General features: G+C 35.7%; 2 non-coding genes across 15 annotated transcripts; both read right to left on the bottom strand.

Annotated features, from left to right (window-relative positions):
- Window positions 1-71: 71 nt before the first annotated feature.
- On the bottom strand, window positions 72-16080 carry LOC100790645 (uncharacterized). Of its 14 annotated transcripts, XR_005892241.1 has the most exons (15): window positions 16012-16066; window positions 15878-15926; window positions 15735-15781; window positions 14442-14529; window positions 10759-10856; window positions 4028-4328; window positions 3724-3940; window positions 3366-3629; window positions 2613-3284; window positions 2284-2522; window positions 2065-2201; window positions 1888-1992; window positions 1741-1810; window positions 1550-1645; window positions 78-1451 (listed from the first exon to the last, which is right to left on the bottom strand). It is a non-coding gene; the product is annotated as an uncharacterized protein (transcript). The 14 variants fall into 14 exon arrangements; XR_005892238.1 differs by having other exon boundaries at window positions 72-1451; window positions 14442-15781; window positions 16012-16062; XR_005892240.1 differs by having other exon boundaries at window positions 14442-14572; window positions 15878-16080.
- On the bottom strand, window positions 14233-14315 carry LOC113002267 (small nucleolar RNA R38). Its single transcript, XR_003267810.1, has one exon. It is a non-coding gene; the product is annotated as a small nucleolar RNA R38 (small nucleolar RNA).
- Window positions 16081-19189: the final 3109 nt, after the last annotated feature.

The following is a 19189-nucleotide window of genomic DNA, read 5'->3' on the forward strand; positions in this document are numbered from 1 at the left end:
TTATAATAAAAAGTAGGATAAACATCTAATTAAATTCTTATACATGTGACAGATTCTCAATTTGATTTCTATATGTAAAACTTATTAAATTGGTTCCTATTTGAGCAAATATTACCAGTTTAATCCCTATCATCTGGACGCTATCTCTAACGATTATGTATATGTTGATTGTTAGCCCCATTCAAACTCTTATTAATTTGATTCCCATATATGTAATGTCTTCTTAATTTGTTTTTATACTTAAAATTTTTTATGAATTTCAATTAAAAATAACTAATATGTCCTTTAAGGAAAAACTAATATGTTAAATGGGTAGTATATTTTTTTCCAGCATTTCTCGAATCTTGATAAGTATTCTATTTTCTCTAAGACTAGGAGCGCGCACACTTTTCAACACTGAATAATGGAATGGCTCATATTACTTTGAAGTTTGAATGCTGACATTCCAATGTCCTTGGACAGAAGTAAACTATCTTCCTTTGACCCAACTTTCGCGATAAAAAAAAAATGCAAGGGTTTGAATTTTCTCAGCTTCTAGGCTTAAATGTCCCACCATTAGAAAGTGATGAAGCTCATCACAAAAAAGAGATGACAGCACAAACGATTTGGTATAAAATCTTCGATCGGCAAGTTGATTTATTTTGCGTGATGGAATAAGACCGCAAGCTGTATGCTTCTTATTTCTTTGGCTTTTGATGTGATTTTGAAATAGCCAAGTGATGACACCATTCAATTATTAATTTGCAATTTCACATTAAGGGACCACATCCGAAAAAGATAAGAAGGACCCTAAGGAGTAATTAATTAAAGACAACCCCACAATCCCACACGCACCAATTTTTCATTTTGATGGGAATTTACACAAGCACATGAATTGACAAAACTGTTTTCTTAGAAAATGAAGAGAAGGTTACAAAATGAAAAGGACCCACGCGTGGGAAGACCGCCATATTGTTTGCCAGTTTGGGAAGCTTAATTAGTATGCTGCCATATATATCTACGGTGGAAGTTCTTACTATTAGAAAATACACTTTTAACATCGGTTGTTTACGACATTTTACATTAATTTTAAAATCAATGTTAAAAATATTGATGTTGAATGTATTATTATTAACATCGGTTTTGAAAAACCTATGTTAACATAAAAAAGCTAACATCAGTTTTCTCAATAATCGATGTTATATATAAAGAACTACAACAAAATAAGTATATACATGATGAATGTAGACATCGATTTTCTAGAAAAACCGATGTTAACTAATAGATTAACATCGGTTTTTTTATAGAAAATCAATGTCAACGGTCATCATGTATACACTTATTTTGTTGTAGTTAGTTATATATAACATCATTTATTTATAAATAACCAATGTTAGCTCTGAGCTCTAACTCAGAGATAATATTGTGCCCACTGGATTCGAAGCGCCTTTAATCTCTCTGGCTCCAATGGTCTAGGATTGTTAAAATATTGCATGATGAAATAAATGATAATAAATTAATAATGTAATACAAATTATAAAAAAATTGAATTTGTTTGAAATAAACGTACCGTTTCCCAATTATTCCTGAAACTTCCTAAAATGATGGTGGACATCCAGTGCATGACATAATAGTCACACTCAGTGCTTCCTTTTTGTCGATTACACTAAATATATAATGAAATTTGGGTATTAATTAAACAATTAGTGTACAGACACATAAGAAGTATATATAAGTGGAAGTTTTATGTAAATGACGTACCTTGACGACAATTCACCTAGCAGGAGTCTTTGATTTAGGTTATGGAGCATCATCAAGACCTTTTAAAGCACTGTTCCAGACGAGTAACAATTAAAAACTGGTGTTGTTGAGGTATTTGAATGCAAATGTATTGAAAAGAACACTGACCTGTTAATTATCCCTTTAAGTTAGTTGTCTAGCCTGTTATGCAAAAAACAAAACCTGACAACTAGGTGTTCCTTGGGCACAATGACCACCATCTGCCAGTGTCCGCTGCAGTGGAGACGAATATGGGTTAGTATATTAGTAAACATTAATTAAATTCAGTTATTTTGTGTGACTTACTCATTCATGTAGGCTCCAAGGTAGACATCGCGTTTTGAACTCTGTATTCAACTCTTATGTAACTCTGAATGGATTGTGGCTCGAGGAATCCATACAGATCAGAATTCCCCGCTCGCATACTTGTTTCAGTCAGATGCCTGTTTATGTTAAGTCAAAGTTAAATATTTATGAATTGAAAGCAATAACTTAGGTAATTAAAAGTAATCTAAAATGACTTACAGAATCCACAATTGTAACACTGATATGCTGAGATATTGACCACCATATGCGATTTAGGAGAGGTCTTCGTGCTTTATGTAGAGCGGAAAGTCTGGATTAAAGACCCCGAACACGGTGGCATCCCATGTAACCTGGTAAGGCCTCAAGAAAAGCTCTGAGATAGTCAATGCCATTAGATAAAGCAGATCATCGATCTCCGGATTCGGCTTTTGAGGTGGTTTTGCCAGAGACACAGTTGCCTATTCATGAAACAAAGTTAAATGGTCTAATTTGAGGCACGCTAAATGAATTAATTCAAAAAGAAGAAATATATAGTAAGAGTAAAGTACCTGTTGTGATAAAGGCTTGACCAGATGTGTCGGCCAAGCAAGGAAGGTGTGAATTGACTGTCCCACTAAGGAAACCTCATCAGTGGGTACAGGAACGGGAGCATCTGGATCTTTAACCTCCTCCACACCCATTTTTACTTGGCTAGGCAACAAAGGAGTGTTATGAACAATAGTGGATCCCTCATAAAGCCTTCTCAGGGCAACCAGGTGGGCAGGATTTGCTTCGATGTACAAGCCGCACCTGTCTGAGCCACCCGTCTCATGATCGTTTATTGAGGAATCAACACAACTCTCCTTTGTGCTTACTCGAGGACCTGAGGGACCAACCAGAGGCTTCAGAGGCAGTGCAAGTTCCTGAGATTGCATCTGGGACTGAAACTGGGACTACATCTAGCTGAACAATGCCATGAGCTGCCGAGTCACTTTCTCTGTGATCGACTCCTCTAGTTGGTCCCTGATTTGTTGGGTCAGCTGTTGCAATTCTTCAGGAGGCAGCAAGGAAGAGCTGCGAGACGTCCATGGAGCTGATCTGAAGTATTGCCTGATGGTGACACCGGCTCCAGCAGCACAGACACGTCCAGGGTGTTCTGGACATCCAATAGCAGCGGTGAGAACATCTTGACGTCCATGGGGGACGAAGGATCCCTGTGACGCCTGCTCCTCAAAGGAATCCTGCATAGAAAAGACACATTTGTACATGGCATTCACAAAATCAAGAAATATAATTCTAATCGTTAGTTGAAAATGACTTACGATCTTATCAGCGATTTCCTTTGCGGCCTCAGTCGTCATCTCCCCTGTTTTCTTGGTGCGGGCCATCTTCCACTTCACGTGGCGTCTGATGGGGGATGGAGGGTCGATGATGTCATCAACACTTCCTGACTGTGCAGCTTCCTCCAGCTTCTTCTTGGTCTTTTTAGCCAAGAGCTTCTGCTCTAAATATTCATAACCCCCACGAGACAAAACGTGGGGGGCAGTGTTCTGTTTCTGGATGGCCTGTGCCTTTTTCCGCACATCCTACAAAAATAAAACAATAATCTTTCAAATTGCTAGAATGAATTATAACAAGTTAATGTTTTTTGAAAAACAACTTAAATGGAAAGGTACATACCTCCCAAGAAGGGTCTCTGAGTCTGGAAAAATTGGGTCCATTTTTCCTTGCTTATGTCGTATTTCTCACAGACAGTGTCATCCACATCGTCCTGTTCGGCTGCAAGGGCTCATTTCCTTGTGAGGTCTGATTTAAACTGTCTCTATCTTTCATCGACAGTCTTAAGTAACTTCTTTTTTGTCATACTGTCAGAAGCCTCTGGGATTTCAAATTCTACCTGACAATAACAAATAAGGTTTATTTGTTACAATAATGTATTTTTTGGCTATTAATTAAAGTACATCAAATAAGAAAAGAAAAATACCTGAATATCCTCCCAAATCAAGTCCTTCAGAGCAGTAGGGACCTCCTTCTAGTTCATGTACGTGACGTCCACCTTATCACACGCCACAACCCCCAAATATGCTCTTAATTTCTTCCTATGGGGACCGTCGGCCTTGCCGGTAGCAGGATCAACATGGACCACTGGTCTCTCAACACCAGGTGATCTAGTAGACAACTATCGTAGACGTGTGGCTTTGCGTGTCCACTTCATGGCAGACGGTGAAGCTGATGCGTCTGAAGGAGGAGAAGGAGGAGGCGAGCCAGGTGGAGAAGCCATGATCCTTTATACAAAAAAAAAACCAGGGTTAATAAACATTACAAAAAATAACTATATGAATTATGTAGATCAATCTAGCAAAAATCAAATATATAAATAGAAAATTACATTAGACGATGTTAATTAATTCTCCTTCATCATGATCATTACAATTAGCATGAACGTCGTTAGCTTCTTCTTCTTCGACAACGTTAGGAGTGATTTGTGTGGACAAAAAAAAAACATAGGTGTCCATGTATGAATCATCATCTTCTACATTAACACCAATTGTTTTGCCCTGTAGAACCACGCACCACCTTTCATCACAAGGGTCTTGCACATAAAATACTTGTCTAGCTTGTTTTGCCATGATGAAATGGTCATTGTGGTAACCAAGTTTCTTTAGTTCTACCAACGTAAATCCTATATCATCGGTGCGCACACCGATGTTGCTGTCAACCCATTTACAATTGAAAACACAAATAGTAAATTTCACATAGTTAAGCTCCCAAATTTCATTAATGAACCCACCAAAGTAAGGGATGGAAGCTACATAGGGATTGGCATCATGCACACTTGTGAAGTATTGAGATTCAGCCCTTGAGGTGACCCCGCTGTTCTGCATTGTACTTTTGTTGTCTTGTGCTTTTGTGTAAAATGAATACTCGTTTATGTCGTATCCTTGCCAAGTTATAATATTTCTTTTAGGCCCATCTGCTAGCTTTCTTAATGTTTCTGAAGCATTTTCATCTGCAAAGATTGTATCTTTAAACCAATCACAGAAAGTCTTGTTATGCTTTTTCAACACCCAATTCTTTGACATTTTTGGATTATTCTGTTTGACTAAAGCTTCATGCTTAAGTATGTAAGGCAAAACTTCATTATTGTTGTTCAATACATACAAGTGAGCTTGTAACAAATCTTCTAGACTTAGAGTGATCACGTGTAGTCCTCTTGAACCCTTACCGCCCATTATGTCATTATGTCGAGACTCAGGAAGGCCAACAGGTATAGCCTTCTCAATGTATTCTGAACAAAATTCAATGGCTTCTTCTGCAATGTACCTCTTAATAATAGATGCTTCTGGACGATATAGATTCTTTGTATACCCTTTTAAGATCTTCATGTATCGCTCAACTGGGTACATCCACCGCAAATAAACAGGACCACAACATTCGATTTCTCTGACCAGATGCATAATCAAGTGAATCATGATGTCAAAGAAAGCAGGGGGAAAATACATCTCCAACTGGCACAGTATAATTGCGGCCTCAATTTCCAGTTCATCAAACTTGACAGGATCAACGACTTTGCTACATATGGCATGGAAGAAAAAGCACAGGCGAGTTATGGCTAACCTGACTTTGTTTGGCAAGATGTCTCGTATAGCCACGGCTAACAATTGTTGCATCAACACGTGACAATCATGAGACTTTAACCCTACAAGCTTAAGCTCCTTCAACTGCACAAGGCTCTTAATATTTGAAGAGTATCCTTGTAGAACCTTCACCCGACGAAGACACTGACAAAAACTTATCTTTTCCTTTTTGGACAAAGTATGACAAGCTGGGGGCAAGTAAATTTTCTTCCCATCAGACCTTGGTTGCAACTGTGATCGTATCCCCATCTCAGCTAGATCTTGACGGGTATTCAAGCCATCCTTTGTCTTGCCTTAAATGTTAAGGAGCGTCTCAATCACACTTTCACATACATTTTTCTCCACATGCATAACATCAATACAATGTCTAACGTCTAGATCAAACCAATAGGGAAGATCAAAGAAAATGGACCTCTTCTTCCATATGCAAGTCTTACTTTTATCCTTCTTTTAGGTCTTTCCAAATACAGTATTCAGGTGTTGAACCCGTTGGTATACATGCTCACCAGTCAACGGTATCAGTGCAATATCGTGCTTTTGACTTCCATTAAAAGCTTTTTTTAGTCGTTTGTAAGGATGATCGGGTGTTAGAAAACGGCGATGCCTATTGTAGATTGTTTTTCTTTCATGTTTTAGTTGTATGTAGCTTATGTTTTCTTCACAGATGGGGCATACATGATGACCCTTAACACTATAACCGATGAGATTCCCATATGCTGGAAAGTCATTAATGGTACAAAAAAGCGTCACACGCATTTCAAATATCTCCTTGTGAAACGCATCAAACACTAAAACTCCCTCGTCCCATAACTTTCCAGGTCTTAAATCAACGGACTTAGATAAACATCAATGTCATTTCCTGAATGTCTTAGGCCTGATATCATCATACACAACATCATGTATTTTCGCTTCATGCACAACCAAGGAGGCAAGTTGTAAATTACTAGAAAAACTGACCATGAACTGTGTTGAGTGCTTAAGGTGTCATATGGATTCATTCCATCACTGGCTAGTCCAAGTCTAAGATTTCTTGGCTCTTTCCTGAAATACGGATACAAACCATCAATCTTCTTCCACTGTGAGCAATCAGTTGGATGATGGACCATTCCATCAGAAATCCTTCCATTTTCATGCCATGTAAGGTCTTTTGCATCGTCCTCGTTAGCAAAAAGACGCTTAAACCTTGGAATGATTGGAAGATACCACAAAACCTTCGCTGGAGGGCCCTTCTTTGAGTTTTCATCAGAACTGTTTTCCTCTTCATCCTTCACTTTGTACCGTGAAGTCCCACAGATAGGGCATTTGGACATTTCTTGGAATTCATGCCTGTATAGTATACAATCATTGGGGCAAGCATGAATCTTCTGATACTTCATACCCATCGGATACAATATCTTTTTCGCCTTATAGTAATTTTTAGGCAGTGTGTTGTCCTCTGGAAGCAGATTGTGCACTACCTCAAGCAATGAGGTAAAACTTTTGTCACTCCCCCCACACCTGGCCTTCACATTAACTAGACTTAACACCACAGACAACAGGGTTAAGGAATTCTTACACCACGTATATAAAGGCTTCTTTGAATCATTCTACAATCCTTCATACACAGGGGTGTATGCTTGCTGAAAAGACTATTGTCCAAGGTCACGAATCATGTCCTCCAAGCGATCTCCCATTTCTACATCAAACAGTTCAGATTGGGACCCACTCTGCATGTCTATCACTTCACCATGCCATATCCACGTCGTGTAATTCTTCTTAATTCCATCACACAATAAATGCTCCCATATGTCGTCCAGTAGTTGTCGTCTTCCGTTCAAACAGTTGATGCAAGAACAATAATATTTTCCTTTTTCATTCGGTCAACCTCTTTTTGAAGAAAATTGCAAGAACTGCTCGACGCCATCCTCATATTCTTGGCTCATGCGACTTTGATTCATCCAACTTCGATCCATCTAAGCAATTCCATGCATGAAAATCTCACTTTTTTATTTATAGGTGTGGCCCTATCCCATTTAGGAAGATTGTCTTTTATGTTAGCTTCATACGTCAGGTTTAGCATTATTTTGAATAATTTGACTAAATTTCGGCAGCATTTCGCATTGGTCTCCAAGTACATGACATGACATCGGTGAAATTAATTTCCCGATTATCAAGTATGCACTTAGAGAACAACTTGAAATGCATTGTACCAAAATTTCATCAAATTAATCAAAATAATAATAACCTTAACGAATGAATCTAACATAAAAATACCAATCTCCCCAAACTGTCCAAACAGACAATTCAAGACTAAATACAATGACTAATGCAAACTGTCCACAAGAATCATTGCATTCAGCCTCAAACGGGAATCTAAGGTTCACTCAACATGAACAAAAGTTGTTTATATAGCAAATTACATTGATGACGTACAAGAACATACAAAATCTAAATGTCGATTACAGACAAATATCGACATCAACAGTTGTTTGTATAGTATATTACATTCATGACATACAAGAACATACAAAATGTAAATTTTGATTACAGACAAATATCGACATCAACAGTTGTTTATGTAACTAATTTGGAATTCTGGGTTTCGGGGGTGCTTATGCTTTATTATTGTAGTTGGGTATGTGTCTTCTTTTGTGAATATGTTAGAGGTATGACAGATTCATTTTATCTGTGATTCATTGTTATCTGAGGCTTTTGGATTGGAGAGGGATGGTCTTCAACCAACAGTCTTGTTTGGCCATTGTTGATTCCATGGAGTTTGTTGAATCAAACCCTCTCTTCCAAAACCCCAAATCCATGTCTTATTTTATGCTTCTCCTCCAACTTGGTGTGGGATTGGCGTTTGGAGGGCTGATTTGTAAGGACAAGTCTGGTTGTGCTTGGAATAGCTCCTAACAGACATGCTTTATCCTTATAAAGTTATAATAATACAAGCAAAAGCAAGATGCTAACCAAGATCGGATGTTAGGATCCAACAAGGTATGAGACTAGTCCCACATTAGAAGTATGGGATTCTAGTGTGGGTAGTAAAAGAGAAATCTCTCCCACTGGTAGTGAGAAGGTGGTCTCCAAAGACTCTTTTGGCAACTAATAGGTTCATTTGTGAGATTTGCAACAAGGGATTTCAAAGATACGAGCTGCAGGCTTAATAGTAGAACTAAATCAATCATTCGGTCTCTACTGTTGGCATATCAAAGGACAAACTAAATCTTGGTTACGATTCCACCATATCTTCACCTTAACTATTTATTGTCCATAATGGCAGAAGCATAAGCAAATATACAATAACAAGCCACAATCGAATGTTCTCAACAAATCAATTCAGTTTAACATTTATGCACATTCAAGACAACAAAACTACCATAAACAAAACCTATAAAAACATACAGTGACAATTGGGATTTGTTGGCTTACCTGTATCTGTTCTTTATTTCCAGCAGTAATGTTTGATATAGTCCAACAAGCGTCTTTCTTAATGCTTTTTTTATGATTATTTGTCAACAGGTTCAAAAGGCAGGGGAGTACACCATGATTGATAATACACTAATGGAACAAAAAAAAAAGTTCACCAGAATTAGGAGATTCTTAGGATAATGATGCATATGCACAGAACAGAAGGATAGAGGAAAAGAAAACACAATGAAGTAGACAATATGAATTCCTATTGTAGAGGCAAGGACTATTATACTAACAAGGTTCATGAATTTGAGGTGAGAAAAAGGCCACTTGAGGCATTAGCAGATACGGGACTAAATGGAGAGTACAATTTGAAGGAGTTAATGAGATTGGTAAGCTTAGGAGCTGCATGCACCCATTCTGACCCAAAATTAAGACCAAGCACTACACAGATAGTAAGCATTATTGATGGCAATGACAAATTAATCATGGGAGAGAACATGGACAGCAACCAAAATTGGAGAGAAAGAAATGCTTGCTTTAGTTATTGACATGTAATGAAGCTGAAAAAGGTGCCAGGTCAGAGTCTAAATGAGATAAATTAGTTGCAGCATGTGAAGGAAGCCAATTTCGTTATGTGTCACCTGATGCTATCACAATTCTTAGCTTCCACCATTGGTAACATTGTGGATTCTGAGTCCCTATGTCAATATCTACTGCAGCTGGGCCAGGTATATGCATGAAATGCCTTTGCCACGAGAAGAGAATGTGGAGCCAAAGACTAGGACATACTGAAGGCAGTGGAGCCAATTTCTATAGGTGTAGGTGTTTTGCCTAACAGTGATGGAGATAATGGTGAAGTCATGTACATAAGGGCTAGGTTTCAGAGAATTGTTAGGTCCAGAGACTCTGAAGCTTTCTACATGATGAATCTTGATAGCAATGGAGCACCTGAGCTCAGTATTTACTTGCTTAGAGTCTAGTACTGTTGCTGCCACTACCAGCCCCTTACAGTCATCTGTTTAGTCATCCTATACTACTTGTTTAGCTCCTTAATCATGAACAATGGTGACCTAGTTCTCTTAAGTTTTTTTCTTTTTTTTCCCCTCTTTTTTCAGGAGGAAGGAGAAGTGGGGTTTTTGTTATTTATTTATTTACTTATTTATTGGGTTTAGGATAGGTGGGTAGGGTAAAGGCAGAGGGCGAGAAATTTAATTGTGGGTAACCTATACTTTATAGGGTGATGGTGATGATGGTGTGGGTGGGTTATGAAAGGTGTATGTGTATAGTTTCCTTTTCTAAAACCTATAATTAGTGGATGAGATGGAGGTTAAGTAAAAAACATCATTCTCTTCCCATTCTTCTTTATTTGGATTTATTAGCTTTTGCAACTTCCTTGCGCCATGTTGTTTTATTTGATTCCACTGGATGGGTTGCCTTTTTTGTACTATTCTCCCTCACGCTCTTTTTTTTCTCATTTATTTTTCTTATTTGCTTGATGATTATTAATTCAGTCCCCCATATTTAAGTGTTGCTTGAACTTTTAATGTCTAAATTTTCAGCTACACTAGTCGATCTAAACATGTTCATATATCTAGGTTGGGTTGCAACAAACCAAAGTAGTAATAGATTCATAGAAAATGTTTCCTAACTAAAATAGAAATGAAAAAGAGACCAAGCTTACCTCAAATCCAAACAGTGACAATGGCACTGAGATCTAAAACAATGGTGCAGAGACTTGAAGCTCTCCTCGTACCTCGATCAGGTCACCACCAAATGTACCTAGGGTTAACCGAAACAACATAGACCTAGATTGTCTAAGCTATTTTATAATGGGCAGCTATAGTTACAATGATGATGAAATGAACTATAGAAAAAAAAAGTATAAAATACAGAAGAATAAAAAAAGAATTAAGGGCAGAACTCAAAAGCTTTTAGCCATGCTGGTTGGAATTTAATCAATGAATCAATCATGTCACTGAAATTTGGAACATAAATGAACTTCTCCCTTACTATCATTCTCTTTCTCTATTTTTTCTCTCTCTCTAGCTGCCTTGTTATGTTATATATCTATCTGCATATACAAATGATACTCTCTTTTTACTTCATGGTGAATAATTAACCTACCTAGGTCTAGAATGAGGGACTGAAAGTTCCAAGAGAAGAGTTTGAATCCAGAGAATATCAGCTGTGGCAGCAACTAAACTTCTATATTTTGCTGCAGGGGCCACTTCTATATCAGTTGTGGCTTTGTATCTATTGATATTGCCATCAGAATTAATAATGATCAAGCAAAAAAGAGAAAAGATGTTATTTCATATACATTGACCTAAAGATTGATCTACTAACCCGTGTGCTTAAGGACCATATACACTACATTGGTTAAAAGCAAATGTTGCATAGTGGTTAAAACTTGCTTCTTGTAGCCTAAACCAGTTTAGCATCTTGTTCTCAAATTACTGGTTTCATAACTATGCTACTGACTTGTGTAGCATAATGGTTAAAACTTGCTTTTTATAGCCTAAACCAGTTTAAGCATCCTATTTTCAAATTACTGGTTTCAATTTTCTACACAAGCTACATACAAAAATTCTTAGGATCACTTCACAAACAAAAATATGCATAAAAAGCAATCATTGGAACTATCTTAACTTTTAGACCAAAATACTGACATTGTGTTGGATTAAAAGAACGGGCTGATAAAAGAATCCTAACTAAACTGGGAAAGAAGAGCATAAGAAAACAAATGAAACGGCACTCAAACCAAATAATGATAAAGTTATCATTCAAAAATGCGCACAAAGGGAGAGAGGGGTAAGGAAGTGAGATTCTGGTAAGACAATCTGCCTCTACACCAAAGCAAACCAAGTAGGCAAGTATCATAATTTACATATCAATAGCATAGAACTAACATAATAGTCTCCAGTAAAAATGTTTAACCATTTAGGGTAACAATGGTCTGTGAAAGAGATAGAACGACCAATATTAATATAAACTCCAATAATAGGCGTGAACTCTTAAATTTTATAAGTCCAAGCAGCACTTAAATATGAGGGACTGAATTAATAATCATCAAGCAAAAAAGAAAAAAGAGAGCGTGAGGGAGAACAATACAAAAAAGGCAACTAAGTCATCAAGTGGAATCAAATAAAACAACATGGCGCAAGGAAGTTGCCCTGAAGCACAAGCATAATGCATGTGCTGCCCTGCTAGATCCTTTGTCTGCAGCACCACATATGGATTCATTTTTTCGTGGATCCATTCTTCAATTACTGGTTGCTAAGATTAACAAAGTAAGTGATACAGAAGTGGAATCTAGCCCTATGAAGCCAGAAAGATCACGGAAATCAATTTTCAGTGGAGGAAGCAGTAGCTTCAAGAGCTTGTCAGCCATGGGCTCATTTTGAAGGATTGTCGGCCGCAATTCAGGGAAAATTACAAATGAAAAGCAATGATAACAAGAAGCATGACATGAGGACATTTAGTCAATGACTTTGCAATTTCTTTAGGATGTTTTATCAAGGAATCTATGGAAACAGAAGATTTTCTCATTGGTGTCAAAGTAGTAAGACAATGTATGTTCAAGTTTGTTTTCAATCGTGTGATCCATACCCAAAATATGAAACACTAAGTTGGATCATCATTTGTGAGAAAGTGTGGAATGCAAATATGAAACACAATAGCAAGTACAAACAAAACACTAAGAGACATGGGAAGATTTCATGAGTTTCCAATGCCGAGCTAAGTTACCAAAATTTTCAACAAATGATAATTTTGATGTCTCCATTCAGCAGAAAGGTACTGGCATAATATAAGAGGCATGGGAAGTTCTGGCAACAGCTTCCCTTCACATTCCAAAAGTCTACGAGCCTTACATCACTAAACAAAGAGTTGTACAACAATTGAAAGCTAGGAACAAAGATAACTATTGTGACTATGCTTTGATGGGGGGTGTACTAATTTTGTTCATAGTTTTACTTACACTCACAGATCTACGAACAGTAGCTAATGAACTAGCTAGACTAGATTTGTTGTCAAGGAATACAAGTCTCGTCCTTGGTTTTGGATGATGTTTTTGCCTTTACAAAAGAAATCATTTATTCATTATGATCCAAATATACTTTTTTCAAGTGAACCAATTATGGATTTTACACAGATTATGAACAGAAAAGGAATAAGATAATATTCTCTAATGTGGACTTGGCTGAGAAATTTGGAGAAGAATTTCTCTACTAATTTTTATCAATGGTTGACCAATCTTAGGGAGGGGTTTTTGTATCAATAAGGGACCAAAATAGGGTAAGAATGAGCTTTTAAAATCATGATAGAGCCCAGCAGTGGTTCCTATCTAGACTAAATGTAGTTTGATTTGGAACCAATTGCATGGGTAACCAAACATTTGTAATTAAGTACCCCTGATACTATTTCTATATATATATATATATATATATATATATATATATATATATATATATATATATATATATATATATATATATATCTTTGCTGATAAAAAAATGAACAGATAAATTTGAACTCAGACTAGATGAATGCAGATTGTAACAATCTTATTTTTAGAAACTCGACAACTAAGATTGCATTAAGAACATAACCATAGGCTCTATTTCAATCCCATTTAACATCAAAACAAAATATAAATCATACTATCCATGGCTTGATACTTCATACGACATCTCTCTATGACTTAACATTTTATCTTGAAAAGAAACGATGATCGAAAGTTTCGCTCATCTGAATTTATTTATATTGAACTCAAATGCTAGGAACAATGTTCTCACGTTAACCAGTATCTTCAATAACAGTGTTAATTCATATATCAACAATACTAAAATAGTTAGCACCGGAAAGAAAACCAATACATGATTCAACCTTAAGAAAGGCCATAGGACAATTTATGCACTTTTTTCAAATGAAGGATCCACACAATAAGAAAGCTCAGACTGCAATGATTGGATTACCAAGTAAGCAGAAAGCTATCAATTGAAATAAAATTCACAAAAGAGAGCAATTTTGCATAAATCCCTAATTCATACTCGAAAGCACACATTTTAATTCAACCAAAGAAGCATCCCTTAATTTAAAACCATCCAACCATGGTGCATAAAAACACCCAAGTTGTACTTAACATGGATTTTAAGAGTGTGTCAGATTACAAGTTTTCAACACCTGCTACATCAACCAGGGATAACTGTAAAATTGTTGATCTCATCCAAAACACTCCTAACACAATCTCTCCTTTTCTTTTTTTTTTCTCTCTCTCTCTCTCTTTCTCTCTATTTCTTCCCTCCATTTCCCTTTCCTCATTCGAAAAAGCATATATTTATATAACAAAGAGACAAAGCTTACCTTGAACCAAAATAGTCACAATGGCAGTGAGATCTAAAACAATGGCGCGGAGACTTGAAGCTTTCCTCATACCTTGATCAGATCACCACTAAAAGAAGCTTAATTGAGTCACAAGCAAATGTATCTTGTACCTATAGAGAACTAAGAAGTGAACTAAAACAGAAGATAACTCTTTAAATCTTACAATTAAAAAAGAAAATAACCAACAAAACTAATTTACTTAAACTTAAAATAAAAGGACTCTATTTATCTCCCTATAAAATTTGAACTAATTTACTTAAGCTATGAATTTACTTAAACTAATAAAGATCTCCTTACTCTTATAAACTAAAATGCTAAAGGCAAAAAAAAATTCACAAACTGCACTATACTAGATCCACGGCTTAATGCTTGTGAGACATCACATAAGTATAATGACAAGGGCCAAATCGGGTGAAGTAAGAACCGAGAGAAAGCCACCAACAAATAAGAAAAGAGGCCTACATGAGCAGTACTATATTTATTGCATTAATAATAACTTCACTCAAGTAACTTGCAAGCAGCCAAGCACAATATGGTGAAGAGGGATGCACTATCAATTACGACCGTATTACTAACTGGCATATATGTATCTTTCAGCAGCTTCTTCCCTTAATATATGTGTGTACAACATTGAAAATGCTATTTTGGGTGTCTGAAAAAGTCATAAACAGATTGCATTTTATCTAAGGTCTCAAAGGGTTTGTAATACATACTAAATACAATTCAGGTCATAAATATTAATTGCACAACAACCAAAATCCAGAAGATAAAAAATTAAAGTTGGTTCTACACCAATTGCTGTTTGTGGGTCCCATACATGTCCAAAAAGCACCATTCCATTTAGTACTCTAAGTGTCACATATTAAAATATTCCAGAATCAATGCATTATCAATATAATAATCTTTAAATAACCATACTCATGATGAACTACTCATGAGTGAGCACCCCGAGCAATGATTAAGGATACATCTCATAACCTCATTATAATAAAGTATCTTAAAATATCTAAGATGATCTCTTAGGAGTGGTTTTCATATTTGTTTCCTATTTGATATGGATTATGGGACATCCTCTACATATTTTGACAACATAGGAATAGGATGTCTTTAGTATGTGTTAATATGGCATACAGGGAAAGGTTTGTTTAGTCAATTCTATAGACCATGTTTGTTCTTTTGCTTCAGTGTTGTATATTCATCACAAAAGTAATTGTAGAAAGAGACACTCTAAAGGGTATAACATGGAAACAATAATTGTAGAAAGAGACATACCCAGATCTAGATTTTGATGTAGAAGCCGCAAAACCGGCTCCCTTTGTCTATAAATAAATAGCCAAAAAGCATAATTTACAAACTTGATGACAGCATTGATCACAAACCAAATAACAAAAAGGGAATGGAATGAGATAACTCACTTCAACTGCATTAGTAACCAACAACTCATGCTTACATGTTACTTGTATCCTTCATATTGTAACATGTTAGATGCAAAACTCATGATGAACTACTCATGATGAAGATATCACAATGATTAGAAGAAATAGTTTACCTCACTCAAAATGACACCTTGCGAGCAAAAACCTAATCCTTGAAGCAAACGACTTCCACAAACTAACTCCTTGCAACACACATAAACAAACATCCTTGCAATGAGCACAAGTTCCCCAAACAAAGAAGAAGAAGAAGAAGAAGACAACAAAGACTAAGGTCCTTGCGGTTACAAAGAAGAAGAAGAAGAAGTTGTACCTAGGTAATGTGGCTACATGTCATGGTCGTGAACAAGTTGTACAAAGAAGCTGAAGAAGTTGTTCTCACGGTCGCGAAGAAGAAGAAGCGAAGAAGAAGAACAACAAGCAAAGAACATAGCGCGGGGAAAGTAGTAGGGCTCGAGTTCTGATATTTTAAAATATAAGTCCAAAATCGATTTTAAATCAAAAAAATGATGTTAATCCAATGATGTTAACATTAACATCGGTTTTCTAAGAAAAACCGATGTTAACAAATCATACCTTAACATCAATTTTTAAAAAACTGATGTTAATTAAAAGACGTTAACATCAGTTTTCCAAAAAACTAATGTTATCGTATGATATGTTAACATCGGTTTTTCAAAAACCGATGTTAACTAATGGGGTTAACATTGGTTTTTTAAAAACCGATGTTAACGTCTTTTAATTAACATCGATTTTTCAAAAAATCTATGTTAAGGAATATACATTATTTACAAATATGCCACCGGGTTTAGCTTAACATCGGTTTTCTACAAAACCAATGTTAATTTGTCGATGTTAAATGTGCTTTTTGTAGTAGTGTCTTGAGAAGAAAGTTGTGTGTAATCAATGGGAGAGATATCATAAACCTTGTGTCTTTCATTATTGAATGCAACGCTAACCAAGAAAGCTTGCAAGAAAAGCTAGAGAGAAAAGAAAATAGAAAACAATGAATGGAATTCTATGTATTGAATCAATGCTAAAAGTTGTACAGATGGTTATATATAATCAATTACAACAACAATTAACTTCCAACTAACTACCACTAGTTCCAACCAACTAAACTAACTTCTAACTAACTAGCTAACTAACACTAAGAGCCTCTTTCAAACTAGAAATGGATATCAGACATTCCTAGTTTGGAATGCAGAAATTTAAAAGCACCAGGCATTAGGGCTTTAGTGTAAACATCAACTAATTGATTTGCAGAAGGAATAGGAAGTAACTTCACAAGACCACTTAACACCTTCTATCAAACTATGTGGCAGTCAATCTCAATATGCTTTGTTCTTTCATGAAACATTGGATTTGCATCTATGTGAAGGGCAAATTTGTTGTCACAATACAAAGTAGTAGGTTTCTTAAAGTCTACTTTGAATTCTTCCAGCAGATAGGTAAGCTATTGTAGCTCACAAATGGCACTGGCTAGTGCTCTATATTCAGCTTCTGATGAGCTTTTGGATACAGTGGCTTGCTTCTTGGATCTCCATGAAATCAATGAGTCACCAATGTACATAGCATAACTAGTGATAGACCTTCTGATGTCAATGCAACCAACCCAGTCACAATCACTAATTCCCTTTAACTGAATTTTACTTGTAGCAAAAAGGAAAATCCCTACTATTGGGGATCCCTTAATATATCTGAGAATTCGAACAGCAGGCTGTTGATGAACTGAGGTGGGAGCAGCAACAAATTGGCTTAGATGTTGCACAACATAAGTGATATCTGGCCTTATATTAGTCAAGTAGATCAGCCTACCAATTAACCTTCTAAAAGAGAAATCATCTTCCATTGAAAGAGGAGTTCTTGATTGTTGATGCAACTTAGTAGCATAATTTGATATAGAGTAGATATTAGCTTAGATCCAAGCATATCAGCATCACTGAGAATGTCTAAGGCATACTTTCTTTGACATAGATTGATACCAGTAGGTTTTTTGGCTACTTCAAAACCTAAGAAGTATCTCAAGTCACCTAAATCCTTTATCTTAAAAGCATTGTCCGGTAGTTGTGTAACACCTTGTATTTCAATCAAATCATTGCCTGACAAAAAAATATCATCCACATAATCTAATAGAGTAGTGATAGTGTTGAATCTATGTTTGAGAAACAAAGAATGATCTGAAGCCCACTGCTTGTATGATAACTGCTAATTATGAGTATATTTTGGGGTTAAATTATATAAGAATTTATAATTTTTCTCTCCTTATTCTTCCTTTTTGAGAAAATAATTGTTAAATTAACATCATTTAAGTTTTTGTGTAGAGAATATTAAAAGTGATGAATTTATGATGCTTAGTGAGTAAAATAAAGCCCAAGAAAATAGGGATAATTAAGGAAAGTAAGACTAATTAAGAAAAACAATCTAATTAAGGAAATCATGTTAATTAAGGAAAACAAATTAATTAAGGAAAGAAAACTAATTCAGAAGTTCGCGTAGCTAAGCTAATCTGTACCTATAAAAGAAGAAGAGAAAAGAAAGAAAAGACACATAGAAATTCCAAGAAAATACAATTCCTTATAAAATGCAAAGGCTAGAAAAAAGAGAATTAATCATTAGGAGTCATTCCTTCCTTCCATCCCCTTTTCTTATCTTATTCCCCTTTATTAAATATTCTCCTCTTGCAATTGTAAAGCCTCCTATGACTATGAGAGGCTAAACCCCCTTTGTTGGGAACTTGACAGTCAACTACTTTTGATGTAATTTCTCTTCCTATTTATTTATGAATATTACATTTGCATTATCTTTTCTTGTGCTTAATATTATTGTTTGTGGTTTGATCACCCATTTGCATGGTAAGTTTTAAGGGTAGCATTGGGAGATGTTATTTTCAAATAGAAATAGGAAATGATATCTAAATAAAGTCATCACTAGGAATAAGTTGATATTTTTTTAGCCTGTTATACATCTCTATTCTTAATATAATTTACTATTTTAGCTCTGCAAAGGGATTTATGAGAGAAAATAGATAAATTAGGCTCTTTCATGCAGAGGACCAAAGTTAGAGTATCCTAGTAGATGCAGGTGTAAATTGGAATAATTATAAATAGAGAAAAATCATTAACATTACATCAAATAGTAGCTCTGGTAGGCTTAGTTCCCAGTATTCTCATCTTTTGAATTTACTTCTACAATATTATTAGGTTCTCTAATTTTTCTATCTTTAATTAATCAACTTAAATTCTTGTTTACTTTCTTCTCTTATTTGAATTAATTTTCTACCAATTTAAATTA

This window comes from Glycine max, chromosome 7 (assembly GCF_000004515.6).
Source record: "Glycine max cultivar Williams 82 chromosome 7, Glycine_max_v4.0, whole genome shotgun sequence".
NCBI classification, from domain to species: domain Eukaryota; kingdom Viridiplantae; phylum Streptophyta; class Magnoliopsida; order Fabales; family Fabaceae; genus Glycine; species Glycine max.